We start from the raw sequence: 16,793 nt of genomic DNA on the forward strand, positions 1-16,793 counted from the left end.
ACTGTCCAGCCTATGGTATGTTGTTATGGCGGCCCAAACTGATTAATACACATTCCAAACAAAGTACCCATCGCACAGAGTCTATATTACCAGGTATATGTTGGGCTTCCTATTTCAGCTGACATATTCCCATGACAGTGAGGAGTCTAAGAAAGTTGGGTGCTTTGTGGAAGAGGAGGCCATTATATTTCTACATGGTAGCAGACTGAGGAACTTCCTAACGCTGACTTCAGATATTTCTTAGGAATAGTTTGGGCTATATGTGAATGTGTTTGTGTCTATGTGAGTGCGTGCACACATGTGCCAATATGAATATACGTACTATTCATGAGAAGGATTTTCTTTTTTTAAAGTTTTGATTTAAATTCCAGTTAGTTTACATGCAGTGTAAAATTAATTTCAGGCACACAATATAGTGACGCAGTACTTCCATACAAGACCCAGTGCTCAACAAAACAAGAGCGGCTCCGTAAATCCCATCACCTATTTCATCCGTCTTCCCACTCACCTGCCCTCTGGTAACCATCACTTTTTTCTCTAGAGTTAAAAGTCTGTTTCTTGGTTTGCTTCTTTCTCTTTTTCCCCGCCTTTACTCATTTGTTTTGTTTCTTAAATTCTACATATGAGTGAAATCACATGGTATTTGTTTTTCTCTGACTGACTTATTTCACTTAACATTATACTCTCTAGCTCCATCCCTATCATTGCAAATGGTAGGATTTCATTCTTTTTTTTATGGCTGAGGAACATTCTATTCTCTCTCTCTCTCTAGATATAGATATAGATATAGATATCACATCTTCTTTATCCATTTATCAACTGATGGACACTTGGGCTATTTCCATAATTTGGCTATTGTAGATAATGCCGCTATAAACATTGGGGTATGTGTATCCCTTTGAATTAGTACTTTTGTATTCTTTGAGTAAATACTTAGTAGTACAATTGCTAGATCATAGGATAGTTCTATTTTTAACATTTTGAGGAACCTCCACACTGTTTTCCAGAGCAGCTTCCTCAGTTTGCAGTTAATGGGAAGGATTTTCTAAGGATTTCTAAAGGCAAAATCTGTAATTGGAGAAAAGTGATCAACATAACCACATAAAAAGGTAAAATTTGGGGGTGCCTACGTGGCTCAGTCTGTTAAGTTTCTGATTCTTTTTTTTTTTTTTAAAAGATTTTATTTATTTATTTGACAGAGAGAGATTACAAGTAGGCAGAGAGAGAGAAGGAAGCAGGCTCCCTGCTGAGCAGAGAGCCCGATGCGGGACTCGATCCCAGGACCCTGGGATCATGACCTGAGCCGAAGGCAGTGGCTTAACCCACTGAGCCACCCAGGCGCCCAAGTTTCTGATTCTTGATTTGGGCTCAGGTCATGACCTCAGGTTGTGAGCCTGGAGCCTGCTTAAGATTCTCTCTCTCCTTTTCCCTTTGCCCCGCCCCAACCCAAAAAAGTATTTCTTAAAATTCCTTGTTTAAGCTTAAATAAGCTTAAGAGGTGAAAAGGTAGGGAAAAATATCTGAACAATAATTTAAGACACATGAGCTCACTGTTTTTAAAAATGAAAAAGGTAAATATAATAGAAAACTGGACCAGGGATAAGAATTAGCAACTCATGAATTGAAAATACAAATGTCCAAAAATAGCCTTAACAAGTTTATCTGGTGGGGGACCTGGGTGGCTCAGTGGGTTAAAGCCTCTGCCTTCCGCTGGGATCGAGCCCTGCATCGGGCTCTCTGCTCAGTGGGGAGCCTGCTTCCTCCTCTCTCTCTCTCTGCCTGCCTCTCTGCCTACTTGTGATCTCTTTCTGTCAAATAAATAAAATCTTAAAAAAAAAAAGAAGTTTATCTGGTTTAGTATACGTGTACCCCAAAAAATACCACCTGAAATAGAACTGATTACAATGCTCTTCGTCTTGGATTTTTCTTCACTAGCCATTTGCATTTTTTAAAATTTAATTTAACTTAATTTTTTCCAGGGTTCCAGAACTCATTGTTTATGCACCATACCATGCAATACGTGCCCTCCTTAATACCCACCACCAGGCTCACCCATCTCCCACCCCCTTCCCCTCCCAAACCCTCAGTTTGTATTTCTAGAACAGCTACTGTCTGTGTTACACTTTCAGCTAAAAAAAGCTAGAAACAGAATGGATCATATACTCAGACATGAATTTGGGTATATTATGCTGAGCTCTAAACCAGTGAATGCTATGCCAAATTAAATATAGTCTGCTAAATGTGATATTTATTGCTTCCCAATTTATTTTGTGTTTGAAAATAATTTTTACCTATAATGGCTAAAAAAGTGTTGAATTATGCAAAGAATCAAGATGGAGCATTCCTGAGTATTAAAATGCCAACTGCATAGCAGTTGTTTAATGTATCCTTTAGGAAATATTTGAGGATATAGAGTGTGTAATAGTCAGCTTTTAGGATAGATGTATTTGTATACTGTAGCTGTTATATATATTTTAAAAAGTACTGCAGATGTGGAGGCTTAAGACAACAGAAAGGTATTTGTCTACCATCCTGGAGGACAGAAGTCTGAAATATACCAGTAAGCCAAAATCAAGGTATTTGCAAGGCCATACTTACTTTGGAGGTGCTAGGGGAGAATCCATTCCTTGCCTCTCCTAGTTTCTGGTGTTTCTCAGCTTTCTTTGGCTTGTGGCCACATCTCCAAATCTCTCTGTGCTCCACATTTACATTATCTTCTTTGTGAGTCTCTAAAAAATCCCTCTATCACTCTTATAAGGACACTTGTGATGGCATTTAGTAATGCTGTTCACCTGGAATGTACAGAATTGTTTCCCTATTTCAGGATCCTTGACTTATTCACATATGCAAGGACTTTGCCAGACAAAGTAACAATCACAGTTTCCAGGAATTAGGACTTGATAACTTTTGGTGGGAGTGGAGGTGGAAGGGAGGGAGAGGTGTATGATTCTAACACCAATTACAGTGTGTGAGTGTGTGTGTGTGTGTGTGTGTGTGTGTGCATGCGCGCCAGCCATACCATTAAGCAATTCTTGAACACCAACTAGGTGTCCTATAATTCAACTCAATTCAGACACTACCTACCTGGAGATAGAGTCAGATCCCATGGGTTAAGAGCTTAGTCTCACAGTCTGTCCACACCTTCCACTTCAGATGTTAATTGCAAGACCGGTTTGTTCCCTGTGTTCCCTGTGTTTCTGACCAATGGGCTATTAGAGGTTTAGATTAGAGGTTACAACAAGCACCTCCTTGGGTTCAGTTAATTTGTGGAGCAGCTCACAGAACTCAGAGAATCATTTTACTTGCTAGATTATAAGGGGTTACACTGGTGTATTATAAAAAGATATACTGTAACTCACAAAAAGCCAAATGGAAGAGATGCATAGGGCAAGGTATAGAGAAAGGGGCAGAAAGCTTGCATGCTTTCTGAGTGTGCTGGTCCCCCAAATCTCCACGCATTTATCAACCTAGAAGTTCTCCAAATCCTGCCTTTTTTGGTTTTTATGTAGGTTTTGTTATGTTGGCATGACTGGTGAAATCATTGGCCATTCATGATTGACCTCAATCTCTAGACCCTGTCCTTGCAGATGTGTTTGTATGTATTGGGGGGTCGGGGTGGAACTAGAAACTTCAACCTTCTAATCACAGAGTTGGTTTCTCTGGTGACCAGTTGCCGTTTATGTTACATAGGGCTTTAGTTTACCTAGGGCTGTCCCTTAAGAAATTTTAGGGGTTTTAGGAGCTGTGTGTCAGGAATGGGGAAACGACCAAATATATATCCTTATTATAAACCGCAGTATCAAAGAGGTACATGATTATGCCTGCCACAATGCCCCAATAATCCTTATCTCCTAGCATTTCTCCTAATCTTGCTTGATTCTCTCCCATATTGAACCGGGGGGATGGTTGGTCTATGTGACCAATAGCATACAGTAGAAATGATGGTATGATGCTTTTTAGATAAGGTTATGAAAGATTGAGGCTTTCATTTTATGTGCTCTCTCTTTCCCTCATTACTTACCATTTTGGAAGAATCCAGCCTCCATGTATTTTTTTTTTTTTTAAGATTTTATTTATTTATTTGAAAGAGAGAAAGAGACAGGGCAAAAGCAAGGGGGAGGGACAAAAGGAAAGGAAGGAGACTCCCCACTGAACAGGGACCTTGATGTGGAACTTGATCCCAGGACGCTGGGATCATGACCTGAGCAGTCAGAGATTTAACTGACGGAGCCACCCAGACACCCCAGCTGCCATGTCCTGAAGACCATCAGACAGCCCTTGGAGAAGCCCAAGCGGTGAGAAAATAAGACTTCCAGCCCACAACTGGGGAGGAACAGCTAATAAGTCTCAGTTAGCCTCCTTGGAAATGGAGCCTTGAGCCCCAGTTAGGGCTTCAGACTCCTGAGTCCCAATGTCATGACTGCAATGTCATGAGAGACCCTGAGTCAGAACCGCCCAGCAAAACTGCTTTTATACTCCTCACACTCAGAAACCACAAGATAATAAATGTTTTAAATGGCTAATTTCTAAAAAGCTTTTATTTATTTATTTATTTATTTATTTGAGAAAGAGTGTGTGCGGGTAGAGGGAGGAACAGAGGAGGAGAAAAAAGGAAGGGGAAAGAATCCCAAGCAGACTCCAACCTGAGTGTGGAGCCTGTGAAGGGGCTTGTCCCCATAACCTTGAGATCATGACCTGAGCCAAAATCCAGTGTGCCACTCAACTGAGCTACCCAAGCACCCCACTAACTGTTTTTTAAAGTTGGCTCCAGGGGTGCTTGAGTGGCTCAGTGGGTTAAGACTGATCATGATCAGGTTATGCTCGCAAGGTCCTGAGATAGAGCCCCACAACAGGCTCTCTGCTCAGCAGGGAGCCTGCTTCCCTCTCTCTCTCTCTCTGCCTGCCTCTCTGCCTGCTTGTGATCTCTGTCTAATAAATAAATAAAATCTTTTAAAAAAGAAAATATAAAAAATAAAGTTGGCTCCATACTCAATGCGGGGCTTGAACTCATAACCCCAAGATCAAGAGTCACATGGTCTACCAACTGAGTCAGGATGGTGTCCCTAAACCACTAAATTTTGAGGGTAATTTGTCAAGCAGCAGTCGATGACTAACACAGAAAGAGTAGATTAGTGTGCAGCCAGGGACTGGTAGAAATTCATTAATATTGTAAGAGTCCTCATAAATATCTGAAGTCTGTTTTATTGTCTAGCTAGAAGTTAGCTAGAAGAGTTGTTACAGAAAACTTGTCATGATAATGTGATTTTAAGCAACCAAAAGAACAATATATAATGTTGGGACTGTGCTATGATGACTCTATATTGTCCTGATTTCATTTGTACTCCTATTTTTCTGGAGAGCATTTCTTGAATGAGTATGCATGTAACCTAAAAAATGAAAATACAAAGAAAAATGAGTTACCATGTTTCATCTTTTTCATTTGCACAGACAAAGAAAATTAATACTCAATCTTAATTGAATGAAATTTCTGGTGGGAGTACAAACCAATACATTATTTCTCCTGGGCAATTTGATAATATGTATTGAGAACCTAAAAATATCCTTAATCAATAAATATACTTTTATGTATTTTCCTTAATAATCTTAATAATTAAGATTCAACTTATTTAATATAACATTGTTTGCATGCTTGAAATAATTAGTAATAAAAATAATCTAAATATCTAAACAAAAGGACTTACTTAAATACACTGTGATATATTTAATGCTATAAGTTTCCCTCTAGGCATTGCTTTCATTTCAAATTTAGATATTTCATATTTTCCTTTTCTTTAGTTCAAAATATTTTAACATTTCCCTTGAGAAAAAACTCCCTTTGAGTCATAGGTAATTTGAAGTGTGCTGTTTATGTAGGGATTTTTCTAGCTATCTTTCTGTTATTTATATTTAGCTTAATTCTATTATGGTCTAAGAATGAATTTGGTATGATTTTTTAAAAAAAGATTTTATTTATTTAATTGAAAGAGAGAGAGAGAGAATGCACACAGCAGGGAATAGGGCAGAGGGAGAGACAGGCTCCCTACTGAGCAGGAGCCTGATGCAGGACTCAGTCCCAAGACCCTGGGATCATGACCTGAGCTGAAGACAGATGTTTAACAACTGAACCACCCAGGTGTCCCTGATATGATTTTTATATTGTAACTTTGTTGAGGTCTGTTTTATGGCCAGAATGTGGTCCATGTTGCTGTATATCCCCTGTGAACTTGAAAAGAATGTGTATTTTGTAGTTGCTAGATGTCAATCAAATGTCAAAGTAATTTCATTGATGGTGCTATTCAGATCATCTATATCATTACTGATTTCTGCTTGCTTGATTTATTAATTACTAACAGAGGGGTGTTGAAGTTTCCAATTACAGCAGTGGTTTTTATCTATTCCTTCTCCATTTTTAAAAGTAGTTTTATATTTCAATACTCTGTTGTTAGGTGTATACATGTTGAGGATTATTATGTATTCTTGGATAATTATGTAACCTCTGTAGCATTATGTAATGCCTCTTGATATTCAAGATAAATTTCTTTGTTCTTAAGTTTTGTGTTTGTTGTTTGTTTCCTTTTTCTCTCTCTTTTTATGCTTTCTCAAGTGTTAAATATTTTATGTTTCCATTTTATCTTCTCCCTCAGTATGTTATTATACTTCTTTTTAAAATATTTTTAAAGATTATTTATTTATTTATTTGACAGACAGAGATCACAAGAAGGCAGAGAGAGAGAGAGAGCAGGCTCCCCACTGAGCGGAAAACCCTATGTGGAGCTCGATCCCAGGACCCTGAGATCATGACCCAAGCCAAAGGCAGAGGTTTAACCCACTGAGCCACCCAGGTGCTCCTTTAAAATATATTTTTTAAAAGATTTATTTATTCATTTATTCATTTGAAAGAGAGTCGGGTGGGGCTAGGGGCAGAGGGAGAGGGAGAGAGAAATTCAAGCAGAATTCTTCACTGGGTCCTCATGGTCTCATGACCGCAAGATCACGACCTGAGCTGAAACCAAGAGTCAGGTGCTCAACCAACTGTGCTATCTAGGATCCTCTTATTTTAAAATATTCTTAATGGTTATTCTAGAGTTTAAGATGTAGATCTTAAATTAATATGAGTCCACTTTCAAATAACACTATTCTTTTTCATGTGTGGTACAGATATTTTATGACAGAATGCCCAATTCAACTCCCATCTTTTCAACTTTGCTGTCATTCATTTCGCTTATCCATAAGGCAGAATTGCCCAATCTTTGTTATTATCATTACTTTGAACAGTTTTATTTTAGATCAGTTAAGAAGAATTAAAATGAAGTATTTTATTTTGGCTTATTTATTCCTTCTCTAGCACTCTTTCTTTCTTTACTTGGGTCTAAGTTTGTTCGTTCCTTCCTTCCTTTCTTCTTTTTAAAAGTAATCTCTACATCCAATGTGGGGCTCAAACTTTCTACTCCAACTTCCCACTTTATATCATTTTCTTCCTGTCTGAAGAATTTCTTTTAACATTTCTTTGAAGACAGGTCTTGGGCACCTGGGTGGCTCAGTTGTTAACCATATGCCTTTGTCTCAGGTCATGATCCCAGGGTCCTGGGATCAAGTCCCGCATCCAGCTCCCTGCTCGGAAGGAAGCCTGCTTCTCCCTCTCCCATTTCCTCTCTCGCTGTGTCTCCTCTAACAAATAAATAAGATCTTAAAAAAAAAAAAAAAAAGAAAGAAAGAAAGAAAGAAAAATAAAAAAAAAAGAAAAAGAAAGACAGGTCTTGCTAGCCATGATTTTTTTCAGTTTTTTTTTCTCTGTGAAAGTCTTTATTTCTCCTTCACTTCTGAGGGATAATTTCTCTAAATATGGAATTCTATGTTGGTAGATTTTTTTCTTTCAATATTTTATTCCACTTTCTGTTTGCACAGGGTCTGAGAAAAAGATTATATAATTCCTATCCTTCCTCCTCCATGGCCAAGATGCTCCCCTCTCCCCAACAAGCTTCTTTTAAGATTTTCTCTATTTTTTTGAAGATTTCATTTATTTATTTGAGAGAGAGTGCATGTGAGACAGAGAGAGCAGGAGCAGAGGGAATGTAGAAAGAGAGGGAGAAGCAGACATCCTGCTGAGTGGGGAGCCCAATGCAGGACTGGATCCCAGAACCCTGAAATCATGACCTGAGCTAAAGGCAGATGCTAAACCAACGGAGCCATCCAGGTACCCAAGATTTTTCTCTATTTTTGGTGTTTTGTAGTTTGACTATGATATTTAAACTGAGGTGATTTTGTTTTTGTTTTTTGGTTTAGTATTTATCCTGCTTTGTGTTATCTGGGCTCCCTGGATTTGTGGTTTGGTGTTGGTCAGTAATTTTAGAAATGTTCAGTCATTTTTTCTTTAAAATTTTCTTCTACTCCTTATTCTTTTTCTTCTAGTGAAATTTTCTACGGTTCTTGGATGCTCTGATCTGCTTTTTTTCTCACTCTTTTTTCTTCTGAATTTCAGTTTGGGAAGGTCCTAGTGACCTATTTTCAAACTCACTGATTCTCTCTTCAACCTTGTATACTAATGAATTCATGAAAACCATGTTTCATTTTTGTTTCAGCATTTTTACTTCCTAACATTTCCTTTTGCTTCTTTCTTAGAATTTCCATGTCTCTGTTTAGAGTACTCATCTGTTCTTGCATATTGTCCACTTTTTCCACCAGAAATCTTAGCATATTACCCTCATTATTTAAATTTCCAGGTCTGGTAATTCCAAAGTTTCTACCATATCTTAATCTGGTTCTGATACTTATCTTCTCTCTTCAGACTGTGGTTTTTTTTTTTTTTTTTTTTTCCTTTTGCCTTTTAACATGGCTTGTAATTTCTTTTCAAAAGCAAGACATGATATACCAGATAGGAGGAATTGAGGTATATATCCCTTTAGTGTGGGGATTTATGTTAACCTGGCTAGGAGTTGGACTGTGTTTTATGTCTGTTGTTGGTATACATACCAGAAAGTTCAAATTTCTCTAGCGTCTTAAATTTTATCTTCTTTCTTGACTTTGGGTTTCCCTATGCACTCTTCTTTGGAGACTCTGTGTCTTTCATCCCTTTTAGCTATAATGTACTGTAGTGTACTCAGGCTATACGTGTGTCTGTGTGTGTGGGGACGAGTAGCATTTAGTTTTAGAATAGGTCCATTTCTTAAGGCTTCACAAGTGTTTCTCTCTTATCTTTTGTCCCCTGCTTACTATTTCCTCCCCTGCTGCAGCATTCCCATCTATCTCTTTGAAGCCCTGCCTCCTGTTATCTTTCCCTTTAGGTGAACAGGAAGGCTAGAGGAAACTAGAGTTATGGTATGCTTCTAAAAAAGGGAACTTTTTTTTTTTCAAGGAGGAGCAAGGTGTTGGCATTTCTCCTTCTGCTCACAACTCTTTGTTGTTGGGGTAAGTCCTGAGTTAGTGTGATTGAGAGGTAGGAGCTCCCTTCTATTGTCTCTCTTCCATCATGGAATGTAGGCTATACCTTGTGTACAGCAGACTTTGAAGTCTGGGACGCTGATCATCTTTACCCCAGCTCATGAGATGGTGGTTACATGTTGGGAAAGGAAAGCCAAAAGGGCCTTTGTCAGCTGCCTGCCTCCGCCTACCCCAGTGCTCAGCTTCTATAGTGAATGTGTCCTTCAGAGAGAAGCTTGCCCTTATTTTTATCCTCAGCTCCAGGGCCCTGACTTAGAGTTTTGTCTGACATGGAGAGACAAGCTATAAAACAAATAGCTTCTAATCATTTCTCAAAGGAACTAACTCCTTTTGCAATAGATTATGGAAAAAGTCAAGTCTAGGGGTGACCTCAAAAATGGTGGAGGTTGTGATGAAAGACAATTGGAGGAGATTCAAGATACAAACTAAACTGTAGGCTGGCTAGTTTGAAGAAGAGAATTAGGGAATAAGTCAGCTGGCAGAAAACCTCTCATTATGGACTGAATGTTTGTGTTCTCCTAAAATCCATATATTGAATATATATGAATATATATATATATATATATATTCATATATGAGGAGCTTAAGCTTTTGGGAAGTAATTAGGTTTAGATGAAGTCATGAGAGTGGAAAACCCCATGATGGGCTTAGTGCCCTTGTAAAAGAAAATACCAGAGTGCTTGCCTCCTCTTTCTCTCTCTACCATGTTAGGATATAGTAGGAAGGCAGCTATCTACAATCCAGGAAGATGGCCCTAACCTGAAGGTGAATCTACCTATGTCTTGATCGTGGACTTTCCAGCCTCCAGAATGGTGAGAAATAAATGTCGGTTGTTTTAGCCAGCCAGTTTATGGCATTCTGTCATACAGCCTGAATCAACTAAGACTCCTCCTGAGGTCAGAGCAAATATAAAAAATAGAACTCAGAAACTATTCTGAGAACCCATAATTTGGTTGGATTTGTTTTCAAAACAGGTCATGACCCAGGGCATTATTGAAAACAATTGGACAATCAGCTGATAATTGGTGGAGATTGTCATTTGGATGTGAAGAAAAGAAAAGGAAAAAAGTTGAACCACAACCACTGTCATCCCAGATGACTATGGATATACTCAAGTCTGTGGCTCTCTGAGGAGAAACAGCAGAAACTTACACTGTGTGAGGGTGGAAAAGACTTCTCTAAAATTATCCAGACAGTCACTAAACAAATAAACAAATAGCAACAACAAGTCTCATGGTAGGGGTGGCTAGTACCGAAAGTTACTATTTTATTTTATCTAAAATATCCAATTTGCAACAGAAAATTATGAATTATTAAAAACCCAGAAAAGCATGACCTATATACTGGGGGAAAAAACAGTGATGAAAATTTTCAGTGAGAGTAACTAGATGTTAGACTTAGCAGGAAAAGATTTCAAAATAGCCTTTATAAACATGCTCATAGACAAAGGACATCATGACTGAAGAAGTAAAGGAAGATGGGATGACACTAACACATCAAATAGAGAATAGCAATAATGAAATGGAAATTTAAAAAAGAGCCACATGAGAATTATGAAGCTGAAAAAGAAAATAACTGAAATAAAAAACTCACTAGAAGCCATATGCTTCAGCAATTGTACTCCTTAGTATTTACTCAAATGTGTTGAAAACTTATATCCACATTGCACACAAACGTTTATAGCAGTTTTATCCATAAGTATTCATAATTCTGCTCCTAGTTCTAAACTTGGAAGCAACCAAGATATCTTGGGTGAATGTTTGGGCAAACTATGATACCCTCATATAATGGAATATTATTCAGCAATAAAAAGAAATGAGCTCTCAAGTCATATAAAGACACAGAAGACTATAAAGGCATATTGCTAAGTGAAAGGGGCAAATATGATATTCTATATGATAGTCTGCAAAAACAAAACTCCAGAGATGGTGAAAGATGAGTGGTTGCCAAGACTTCAGCAGGAAGGGGCAAAGAGGTGGAGCAAGATATTGAAACTATTCTATATGATACTGTAATGGTGGCTACAGTATATATTTGTCAGAAACACAGAAGTGTACAGCTTCACTTTAATGTGCACTATGAGCTTCAGTTAATAGTAATGTGTGAGTATTGACTCATCAATTGCAACAATGTGCCACACTAATTCAACATGTTGTAGTAGAGAAGACTGCTGAGGGAGAAAGCACATTTGGGAACTCTGTACTTCCTGTTCAGTTTTTCTGTAGACCTAAAAATATTCTTTTTTTAAAAAAAATTTATTTATTTATTTGACATATAGAGGTCACAAGTAGGCAGAGAGGCAGACAGAGAGAGGAGGAAGCAGGCTCCCCGCCAAGCAGAGAGCCCAACACGGGGCTCGATCCCAGGACTCCAGGATCACGACCTGAGCCGAAGGCAGAGGATTCAAACCACTGAGCCACCCAGGTGCCCCCCTAAAAATATTCTTAAAATAAGTCTGCTAATTAAAAAGTATTCATTAGAGGGCTCGCCAGTACATTTGAAGTGGCAGAAGGAAGAATACATGAACCTGAAGATAGACTGTACAGATGGCTTAAGCTGAAGAACAGAAAGAATAAGGAATGAGCAAAAATGAAGAGACCCCAGAGAAATATGACACAATTCATACAAAATTGGAGAGGAGAGGAAGGAGAGAAAGAAGCAGAAAAATGTTCAAAGAAATGGCTGAAAGTTCCCAAACTTAATTAAAAATCAATAACCTCCACATGGAGGAAGCTAAAGAAACTCGGAGTAGGATAACTTGAAAGTGATCTATTAAGAGACACATTATAGTAAAAATCCTGAGAGTCAAAGACATGGGAAAATCTGAAAATCAGCAAGAGAAAAACAACTCATTATTTACAAGGGACCCCGATAAGATTAATAGTTGACTTCTCAGCAGAAACAATAGGATAACATATTAAAAGTGCTGAAAGAAATAACAACAATCAACCGTATTCAGCAAAGCTATCTTCCAAATGTGAAATAAAGGTGAAGGTGAAATAAAGACTTTGTAAGTAAACAAAACCTGAGAGATTTGTTGCTGAAAGATCTGACTTATAAGGAATATTAGAAGTAGTTCTTCAAGCTGAAATCAAGTGACTCCAGATGACAATTTGAATCCTTCCCCATCCCAACTCAGTAAAGAACACTGGTAAAGATAATTATGTTATTATAAAAGATAGTACAAATGCGTATTTTCCTCCTTTTCCCTGTTAACTGACTTTAAAAACAATTTCATAGGATAGTACGTATATAATATATTGCTGGGCCTAGAACATATACAAATCCAACACACGTGTAGTATATTTGTCAAGAACAGCCACAAAGGAGGTATGAGGGAGCAGAGTAGTGTTGGGCCAAGGAAATGAATACAGAAAAAAAGTAATTAACAACGTATTCTTGGATTGAAACGTTAATGAGTGTAACATTATAACAGTAATATCATAAAAGAGTAGAAAGGTAATAGAGTAACATTACTATATACTACTGGAATTAAGCTTATATAACATTGAAACTGACTTTGATACAGTAAACTGTAAACCCTGGGACAACCACTGAAACCAATAAACAAATAAATATATCAAAAACCTCTAAAAAATACAGTGAAAAAAATCAGTAATGATATTAAAGTGCTACATTTGAAATTTCCATTTACTGCAAAAGAAAGCAATAAAGAATGTATAGAGGAACAAAAAAGAAAAAAAGGGAAAACAAAAATATAACTGTATTAATATAGATTAAATGTGAAGGGAATAGATAATACAAAAAAAAAACAGTTGTTAGACTAGATAAAAATATGATCCCAGTGTAAGTGGTCTGTAGGGGACCCATTGTAGATTCAAAGATGCAAATAGATTGAAAATAAAAGGATGGAAAATAATAAAATGTTCAATCTATCTAGAAGACATAAGAATTATCAACTTACATTTATTTAATAACAGAGCACCAAAATAGTAAAAACCAAGAGAAATGAAGGCAGATACAGCTAGCTTAAGAACAAGAGTCAGAGACATCAATACCCCACTTTCAACAATGGTTAGAACAGTTACACCGAAAACCAAAAAAGAGACAACACTTGAACACATTATAAACCAACAATACCTAACAGACAACTGTAGAACCCCTCTACCCAGCAATCATGGAATATACAGTCTTCTTTTTTTTTTTTTTAAGATTTTATTTACTTATTTGTCAGAGAGAGAGCAAGCGAGAGAGCAAGCACAGGCAGACAGAGTGGAAGGCAGAGTCAGAGGAAGAAGCAGGCTCCCCGCGGAGCAAGGAGCCCGATGTGGGACTCGATCCCAGGACGCTGGGATCATGACCTGAGCCGAAGGCAGCTGCTTAACCAACTGAGCCACCCAAGCGTCCCAAGCCTTCTTAAATGCATGATATCATTAGTCTTCAGAGAAATGCAAGTCAAAGATGAAAGATATACCAATTCATACCAACTAGGATACAGAATACAGAAATGAGAAAGCAACAAGTGTTGGCAAGGATGTAGAGGAATCAGAACCTTCATTCATTGTTGGTGGAAATGTAAAATGGTGCAGCCATATTGGAAAACGATCTGATGGTTCCTTAAATAATTAAATATAGAGTTATCATATGACTCTGAAATTCCAATCCTAGGTATATGCTTAACAGAACTGAAAACATATCCACGGTGAAACTTGTACGAGATTTATAGCAGCATTTTTTTTTTAAGCATTATTTATAATAGTCCAAAGAGGAAACAATCCAAATGTTTGTCAACTGATGAATGGAAAAACAAAATATGATAGATCCATACAATAGAATATTACGGAGCCATAAAAGGGACTGAAGTACTGATAGATGCTATAATATAAACAAGCAAAACCTGAAAGACATTTCTAACAAAAGGTCACATAGTACATGATTCCATTCATGTGAGATGATCCTATTTAAAAAAAAATACTTTTAGGAATACCTGGCTGGCTCAGTCAGTTAAGCATCTACCTTTGGCTTAGGTCATGATCCTGGGGTCCTGGGATCCAGTCCCAGGTCTGGTTCCCTGCTCAGCAGGGATCCTGCTTCTCCCTCTGCCTGCTACTCCCCCTGCTTGTGCTCTCTCTGACAAATAAATAAATTAAATCTTTAAAAAATACTTTTATATACATAGAAAAATATATGTAAGGATAATTATTAAAAATGGTTATCCTTGTTTCTGGGATTATGAATATTTTAATTTTGCTTTGTCTATGGGTACTATCTACAGTGAATATGTCCATATATCTCTGTCTATCTATCAAGTTTATGATGGAAAAAATCCTTCAAAATTATTTGATGTCTGCTATAACACAATCAGAATTGCAGAGAATGTGGTGGCAGCATTTTATCTTGAACATTTCTCAAAGAAATTTTAAGCAAACATCTACCCCTCATAAAGAAACACTCTCAGTAAAAGACTCATAGAATCTTTATCTTTGAACACTATCACCTAGAGTACACTTCAAGGTTAACAGGCTGGGTAATGTATATCCTGGTAAGTGGGTGGTAGTTTACTCAATAAGGCAATAGGCTTCTAGCCCATTAAATGTGAAACAGTATCTTTGAAAAGCACAACATTGACTTTGAAATAGATTATCTGAAGCCTTTCTTTTTAATAGAAGTATTTTTTTTTAAAGCCACTCCTTGATGGGACAATAAGACCTTGCTATCTGTGTTTGGATACATCTTTTTTCTAATTGAGAGCGTTAGATAGAAGAGCGGAGGGAATAGATCATCTAGTTCATTAAAAAATATCACTAAATCTTTGAAGAATGTTGAGGGATGTCTGGGTGGCCTGGTTGGTTGAGTGGCTGACTCTTGATTCCAGCTCAAGTCGTGATTTCAGAGTCTTGGGATTGAGCCCCATGTTGGGCTCTGCACCGATAAATGAGAAGATGAGGAATCAAAATGGTTATGAAGCATGTGAAAATATTCTTAACCACATTGTTAGTCAAGGAAATGCCAGCTAAACCCAAAATGAAATAGCATTACCACACAGCAGAGTTTTTCAAATAAATGAAAAAAGAGATCTAAAGGTGACTTTGGTCATGATCTGAACCCCCAGGAGTTCTCATATTGCTAGCGTAAATTTATACAACTGCTTTAGAAAACTTCCTGGCATAACCTAGTAAAATTGAAGACATGCATTCTCCAAGACAGAGTGATTCTGCTCCTATGTTTATATCCTTCAGTTGCACCTTCAGAATTGTATGTAGATGTTCCAAAACAGATGAACACATTCACAGCAGCATTATTCATAAGATCCTTGAGGAAGTGCCAAGATATTCACCTACAGCAGGATGGATTAATAATTCATGCAATGGAAGATAATATAGCAACAAAAATGAACTCATTAAACACCCATAAAGTAGATGAATCTTCAGAATCTACATGCGATTAAGTGGAAAAAGCCAATCATTTAAACACACACATGCATACCCCCACATACTTTGTGATTGTATTTAGGCAAAAGCAAAATATTTTATTTAGAGATACTTACTTTGAAGCTAAATTATAAACAAGAGGGAAGGGGCAACCAGGACCCCTCTGGGGTCCTGAGAATGTTCTATTTTATATCTTAGGTATTGGTTACATAACTATTTTATAATTGTTAAATTATACATTTACGCAAAAAAGAAAGAATGATAGTCATTCAGGCTTTCTTAGGCAAATCACTATTTCCTAGTGTCACAAAAATGTTGATAAATGATGCAGTGTGCCCAAATACTTAATTTTTTACAATCCTGCATATTTAGGCTTTTCTGAACTTTGATAGAGTCATATATTTTTTCTCATAAGTGTTGCAGACAGAAAAGAGTCTTAACAAAATTTGTTGACAATGACAATCTGTTTTATCAAATTTTGCAGAAAATGTGGGCCAATTTCTTTTATTGTAACCATATGTAATGTGAAACTAAAAGTCAAGATTTTCCTTAATTTACTCCATTTTCAGTAAATGCCTTCAGGCATAAGAGGGGGCTGAAATGTCTACAAGTCAGACTGTAATAAAAAGCTTCAAAAATGACACTTCTTCCACTAGTCCACTTGATGGCACTATACTAACATCAGATGAAGGCTAATCTTCCACAGATGTTTGATGCATTAATGTGTTTTCATAATCTCAGACCCTGTGAATTCTAAAGGCCTTTTCTGGCTGAGAGTTTTAGATATATTCTGTAGGGGGGAAAAAAAGGATTAAAAATTCCCAAAGAATTAAAGCTGGTTGTAAGAATTAAAGAAAGATGTATTAAAACTCTATGGGACAAATAGAACTTTTCATGCCCCTTTGCCTCTTGCTTCTTCCAAATTATGAATCCTAGAAAAATAACTTTGGCTCTAAGATTTCA

This window comes from Mustela nigripes, chromosome 3 (assembly GCF_022355385.1).
Source record: "Mustela nigripes isolate SB6536 chromosome 3, MUSNIG.SB6536, whole genome shotgun sequence".
Lineage (NCBI taxonomy): Eukaryota > Metazoa > Chordata > Mammalia > Carnivora > Mustelidae > Mustela > Mustela nigripes.